This window comes from Bacillus rossius, chromosome 7 (assembly GCF_032445375.1).
Source record: "Bacillus rossius redtenbacheri isolate Brsri chromosome 7, Brsri_v3, whole genome shotgun sequence".
Classification (NCBI taxonomy): domain Eukaryota; kingdom Metazoa; phylum Arthropoda; class Insecta; order Phasmatodea; family Bacillidae; genus Bacillus; species Bacillus rossius.
In genome coordinates this window covers 22,651,516-22,659,003 of record NC_086335.1, presented here as the reverse complement: position 1 = coordinate 22,659,003, position 7,488 = coordinate 22,651,516, and the positions used below count along the sequence as shown (strand labels likewise).

At 38.5% G+C, this 7,488-nt stretch overlaps 1 long non-coding RNA gene across 1 annotated transcript; it reads right to left on the bottom strand.

Annotated features, from left to right (window-relative positions):
- Window positions 1-4,950: 4,950 nt before the first annotated feature.
- Window positions 4,951-6,584, bottom strand: LOC134533720 (uncharacterized). Its single transcript, XR_010075375.1, has 2 exons — window positions 6,510-6,584; window positions 4,951-6,027 (listed from the first exon to the last, which is right to left on the bottom strand). It is a non-coding gene; the product is annotated as an uncharacterized LOC134533720 (long non-coding RNA).
- Window positions 6,585-7,488: the final 904 nt, after the last annotated feature.

Below are 7,488 nucleotides of genomic sequence, written 5' to 3'. Positions count from 1 at the left end.
AGTGAAAGCTAAGCGATAGTTAGCGTCTGTTGTTGTTTTCGTCAATATTTTTTTTCGTTTTTTATGATGTCCTAATTTTTGCTCTTGACTACTTAAGAGGTAAATGAGATTCTATAAAATATACAATACTTTTAACACTTGTATCGTAATCATTGTATTTTTAACATTAAAATTAGGTATTTTTAATACTTTTTTTATGTTTGGTTATGTTATGATGCCATATTGAAATTAAGTCGACTCCAGACAATGCCGTACAACGTGGTGTACTGTTTTACCCCAAGGTGTAATCAAACCCAAAGGCCAAATGGACCTCTACAGTAATGGAGGCAGCAATTAAGGCTGTTACCGAAGATGGGAAGAAGCTTCGAGAAACCACCCGGCAGTATAGTATACCTGTGATGACTCTCTCGGACAGAATAAAAACTAAAAATTTATTCGCAACACAGCTAGAACAAGAGAAAGAAATAAAACAACAGGTCTTGTGTTTAGCCAAAGTTTTTTATGGACTTTGCAATTGAGCTAAGAAGACTTGTATTTAAATATGCTGAGGCGAACAGTAATAAATTATGTTTAAAATGTAGACTAAAATGGGTGACTGGTATTGGTTATAGGAATCCCTTAAGATAAACCCTACAGTTAGCATTAGGAAACCAGAGGCTACCATCCTAAGCATAATTTCTGGTTTTGATGAGATTGAAGTAGAACAATTTTATGAGAATCTTGAATCTGTTATGGTAAAACAAGTATTTGTACCATCACATATCTACAACTATGGTGATACTGGTATCTCAACCGTCCAGAAACCGGGGAAAATCATTGGTCCTAATGGGTAAAAACAAGTTGGTTCAGCCACTAGTTGGGAGCGAGGAAAAAATATCACCGTCTGCTGTGCTATGAGTGCTGCTGGGTCCTTCATACAGCCTATGTTTATTTTCCCCAGGCAGAGATTGAGTCCACTGTTGAAAAAAGATGGACCAGTAGATGCTGTATACCAGTGTAGTAAAAATGGATGGATCAATGAAAAATGGTTTCTGGTATGGTTGGATCATTTTATTTCCTATTCAAAACCTACAAAAGACAGTCCTGAATTGCTCATAATGGACAACCACACTTCCCACACTACTCTTGCTGCTTATAACAAATGCAAAGAAAATCACATTGTGGTTGTCACAATCCCTTCGCATACTTCACACCGCTTACAACCACTTGACCTAACTTTTTATAGTAGTTTAAAAACAGCATTTGGTCGTGACTGTGATTCCTACATGAAAGCCAACCACTTTGCAAAGTAACCTTATGACATTTCATCTCTGTTCAACAAAGCCTACATTAGGACTGCCAGCATGGAAAAGAGTATTTCTGGTTTCAAAAATACAGGAATTTTCTCTCTAGATACAGAAATGTTCACAGTAGATGAATTTGCACCGTTACCTAAAGAGTCTGAACCAGTACAGGTCATCGATTAAGAGGCTGCACAGGAACAAAACACTCAAAAGGAGACTAAAGTAGTAGTTGTACAACAAAACAACCAACATGTTGAACCCCAGCCGTCTTCTTCTCAGCAGACTGAGTCTACAACCAGTTCTTCTTTGCAAAGTGCCAGTAAAAATCAAGCAGCAGAGAAGTAAAACCATGTACCTTTTCAAAATTTTCTCCTGTTCCACTACCTAAAAAAACTAAACCACATCCAAGAAAGCAACACTCTACAGTTTTTACACTTAGCTGCTCTCGAGAAAAAAGAAAAACAAGAAAAAATGGTTTTGAAAAGATAGGAAAATGTGTTGACATGAAACCAAAAGGACAAAGTAGATTTATAAAAACAAATTCCAGACGCCTTTCTGTACCATTAATTGAATCCTGGGAAGATTAATAAAAAAGGATGCCGTAGAAATATTTCTTTCAGTTCGTCTGATGAAGATAATGGAAATGATAATTTGAACTTTTGTGATGACAACGAAATGGATGATGTCGAAACCTTCAGCTTTGCTACCTCTACAGCAATATCAAGAGAGAAGACAGTTGGATCAGCTAATGACATCTGTCTCATATGTGGCGAGTTTGGACACGACATAGAGCTATGGTTCAGATGTGTTTCTTGTTCTGGTTGGATCCACGCAGCTTGCAGTGCCTCAGATACAGCTGAGAACTTTGTTTGTTACTTTTGTCAAAGGCAGTGAAATTTTTAGTTTTAGTTTATTTTTGTAAATGTCAAATATAGTTGTTTCACAATGTAAAATTATGTACGTCATTGACCCGAAATGTGTAGCCTATGGAATTGCCCCGAACATCGGGGCAATTCCGTACTTTACATTGTTCCACTTAGCCTTTACTAAAACCTTAAATTATTAAAAAAATGATTTGGAAATAATATTAATCAATAAAAGTATAATATACAAATAATTGTTAACAGTTTCAAGAAAAACAAACTAGAAGTGAGTAGGTGGTATTATTTTTTCCGTAAGTGTACGCCATAGCCTCAATCTCCACTATACACTTATGCAAAAATTAATCACACATATTAAAATAAGTCTAATAAAAGGAATTACCGTGAGTTTAAGAACAATATTTTTATTTAAATAAATTTTGTAACATATCAAGAAGAAACTCTTTACTTTGCTATTAAGCCCGTCTTACACGATGTTTGATTTCTGCCATATCGTCTGTCATCTCCATGTGTATTAAAGTGGGCATGAAAATTTGTATATCAGTAGAAAATAATGAAATCGGTTCTTCACACCTGCGATACATAATGTGCCAACAGAAAAATAAAAACTTCCATATTAGCCGATCAAAGCAATTACATATATGAGTATAAATAAACATATTGCTGTAATTTAACCAAATACTGAAATGATGTGAACACTTCAACAGTGGAATCTGAAATTATGTACCAGGGAGAATATATATTTTCTTATTTTTTCTTCTATACCTCACTTGCCTAAAATGCAAAAAAAAAAAAAAAAAGTATTTTAACATATAAAAAATATATATTCTGAGCAAATTTGACTTAAAGAAATTGAATTTTCCTGTTATGCTATTGTGAAAATCCAGAAATAAATACTTATATTAGAATGGGGTTGAATGTACTTATGTTTTTATGATACAACTATAACGACGATATGGACGACTCTGCAATGTACCATCTACCATATGGTGACCTGGTACCACCTGATAGCTGCACAGGTCGCGCTTGGACCTAGCAGTTGGGTCTGCGACCTTTACAGCATGGGCAGCCTCCAATAAAGTAACTATGGCATCTGTCTCTTGAAGTGGGGGGATCTCCTATAGTTGTTTATGTAGCATAAAATATGGCAGCTCTGGTGACTAGGAGCAGTTCGTCCTCCTAGCTGCCATCCTCCTGAAAGACATTGTTCAAGTTGGTGTGCTGGGAGAGCTTGTCTAGGAGCTAGCTTTCCCTGCCCATCACGTGCTCCACAAGGAATTAGAAGGGTTGAAGCTGAGGGCCCACCTGTTTGAATTTTTTCTGCCCTGTATTGTTCCCAGCCACCACAAACACAAATTGTCCGTGCATACAGTGAACTTGCGCGCCTCATTGTGGTTGCAATAGTGGTTCAGTGTCAAAACCACGAGGCAATCTTGATTTTTCACATTGTAGCATCTCTGTGCAGAACTGAATTTGGTGATTCCGCATGCTGTGCAGAGCCCCTGATTAACAGACAAATAATACTCCGGCTACATAGGGAGGTGGTTTTCAGTGCGGCAATGTGTGGCATGTTATAATAAGAATGTTACAAATAGTAATGCACCTGTCTGGATACCATGCTGCGCAGAGCCCCTGGTTAACAGACAAATCATACTCCGGCTACGTAGGGAGGCGGTCTGCAGTGTGGCAATGTGTGGCATGGTCGAAGGATATAGGCAGCAACCTTGTAATGAATTACTTAAATTTAGGTATAGGCTGGCTGGCAGTCTGGTGGGAAACGACAAAATGTCGCCCCCGAAACAACCAGTGCCACCCAAAGCAATGCAGACAGCAATGTCCAAGTTCCCACCCTTTGCTTAGTAGTTTATTTCTACTCTGGCCAACTCTTCTTCCGGAACCATCTTTCTGTTTCCTGTAATCAACCTGCTTGTTATTAATGCATGCAATTTTTGCATCCCACATGTAAGTGCCCAGGGTTTTCCCTGTGTCTATGCAGGTTTTACCTGGGCCCAATTAATCTAGTTTTTAGTTTAGAATAGTCAGTGAGGGGAGTTAGTCATGGCGCCAATTACTGCCATTGCTGGCCAATCCCCCTCCTAGCACATGATGCATGCTTCCTCCCTCGCATGACTTAAAAACCCTGCATGATTAGAGCTTCAGCCAGAGACGCACTTAGAGTCTTTCCCTAACCTGGACCCCTCCCAAACACACTTAGTTTTTAGTTAGGTTAGGAAAAAATAAAATCTGACTTTGACAACCCTGCATTCTCCGGCACAACACAGCACCCATGTCCTCCTAGCTCGAATCAGTTTGTATGTAAGTAGGACATTCCGGTTGCAGGTGGGACAGCACATGGAAGTTCCAGAAAAGCACCTTTGTCCTGTAGAATGCTGCATGTGCACTAGCATTACTTTGGAGACAACAGGTCTGTCATGGGTGCTGTTACCATCGCGAAGTTGGGGATATATTAGTACAACCAAATTTACCAGCACCATGAACTTCTGATGCAGGTTTCTGGTTTTGGGGGCTGGATTTTTGCTATATTAGCTCCAGATGCTTAGGTCAGGGATGTCTACCCTCAGAACTCACCAAATGCCCTAAGTATTCGATCTTGGCGGCTACCGATGTGACACTTTGAGTGGCAGGTGAGACCGTGGGTGGCAAAGCACTCAAGTACCAGGACCATGTGGTGGACATGTTTATCCCAGTTAAAAGATGTGTCCTTGGTGGTGGCCAGAGTTGCTGGTGTGCTTGAGAGAGAGAGAGAGAAGTAGCTCCCATGGTAGTTTAGTTTTATAATTTCTTTTATTTGTCGGAAGTAGATTACACATGGCATAAGCCAAGAAATACAATAACAGTAGTAGTAAATAAATAAACACTAATCAAACACACAGTTGCAATGCCAGATGTTTCCATTGTCTTGTCTTGCAGTACATAATACGAGTAAAAATACAAGGAATACCATAGCACACAGGATTACAATACACAATAAAATATACGCAACAGCATGGGGAAAATTAGACTAAAAAACGATAGACCTTTCTCCTTTTTGCCATCATCAGTCATGTTGCCTGGTCCATTTCTAATCTGCTCTCTTGCTCAACTGGGAAGGGGGGAAGGGAGGGACCGGCAGAGTATAGGTGATGGTTCCCAGTGTTGTCAAGTTAAGGAGAGGGTTACAATAGTCCTCAGAGCGATTACCAAGGAGTTTCTCCAGAGAGGAATGTTGGAGGGGCCTTCAAAGGGTTGCTCCTGGTTAGAAATGAGATTAAAGCTTTTGCTCCCCCAGAATTACCAGGGGAGGGATCCTTAACAAGCCTAGTTGACCCCGAATATATATTTCAACAGGTACACCATACATCATAGATATGCATACATATATTATTTACATGGCATGATAATATAATGGGTTTTGGGTCTTGTGCGATTCTACAATACATCATACATAATTATACTTATGAAATTTACTCTAGATGTCCACCGAAAATGTTATAAGTCCGCTTAATATATATTGTTTAGGAATCTATCCATCGGTCATCTGTGGGTGGGTGATGACAATACGTCTCCCATAGATAAGGAAGGTATGTGTGGCGCATTCGATGCTAGTAATGTCATATCGGCCGAGGTCAAACTGTTGAACATGACAAAGAGTAGGCGATTACATTATACATGAATGCTGCCACACATTTTTGAAGGTATCCTTTAGCCTAAATGATATGTCCCTGAAATGTAATCGCCTACCATTTGGTTTAGTGAACAAATTTTGGGTTTGTCCTCTGGCTGTACTAGGACTTGCAAATACACCGACCTTGGGTTCTCCCAGTCTGGCCAATGCATGGCGATGCTGGTGTCCTGGGAAGGATCTGAAACAGAGTGACGGTTAATGGGCTTAAAATTTACATGAAACCAGAGCGAGCCATATTTTTTCCATGCCATAACAATGGGAAAGTTGTAAGGACTCTCACACGTTTCAATAATGCCATATTTGAACATCTCTGCCACCTGTATTCGAATCTCCTGCTTAGCTTGTAACTTACCCTGCATCAGGGGCGAAGCCAGGGGGGGGGGGGGTTAGGGGTTGAACCCCCCCCCCCCCCTTAGCACCAAATATTTAATTAATTTCCTATTCATCACTCAAAAAATTAAATAAAATAAAATAAATATTTAAATTTATTTAAATTTAAGAACCGAAAACTGCTAAAATAGCACTATTATACACCTTAAAATCCAAATTTTTCCGGGGGAGGACCCCCCCCCCCCCCCCCCAACCCGCTTTAATACGGGCGGGCCATTCTTCTTAACACCCCCCATACACAAATCCTGGCTACGCCACTGCCCTGCATACCTTGCATCAAAAACATGGTTTACCAAAACAACACTCACTACCACGCTCTTGCTAATATTTTACACTACAGCTAACAAGCAGTGTTGCCAACTTCATAGTGATAAATTCCTTAAAAAACAGGCTCAGGTAAATTTCTCATTAATGATACAATAATTTTTTTTAGTATATCCATTGAAAAATGTATTAGTAGTGGTATTAATAATCAACATTTCATTAATTTTTTTTTTGCAAAGTTCAGATCTTTGCCGATGGAGGGGGAATTTCCCTCTTTTGCCCTCTTAAAACAGCCAATGGTTATAGCACGACTATCTACTACGACATTGTTTGTAATGTTTAGTAACTAACTAATTGTTTTCAGGGGATTAATAGCTTATTTACAATGTTAAATTAAACAATTAACCGCCTTATATATATATATATATATATATATATATATATATATATATATTAAAATTTTTGAATAAAGTTTTTTAGTTGTGTATATATACTTATTTACTAAAGGTTATGTGAAACACATCAATATTTACGATCTTATATTTAAATACATACAACCTCGTATTGTTTTGTATTCATAATTTTTGGTAAGACATTAGGTATTGTCAAAGCATTTCCATCTTCAGACGAATCTTGTAGCCTGCTACCCTGTGCCGGGACGAGCAGCCTACATCCGTCCCTACCAGGACAGCCAGTTACAATCATTCTGTTTAGACCCAGCTGACTTTGAGTTCACCATGGCTAGTCGCATAGACACGGTAGAGACACAAAACTAAAATTACTTGATTATGTGTTGAGTAGATTATTGCAGGGTTCATACTAATTACTTAGTAAGCAAACATTTAAATTTATTCTGAAACATAAAAAAAAGGATAAATAATAATACATGGATTACTGACAAGTGGTATAAAATACATAAAAAAAGACATAAAAATTACAATCCTTACGTGATGCTCGGCTCTAGTGATCACATTACCAACAACAC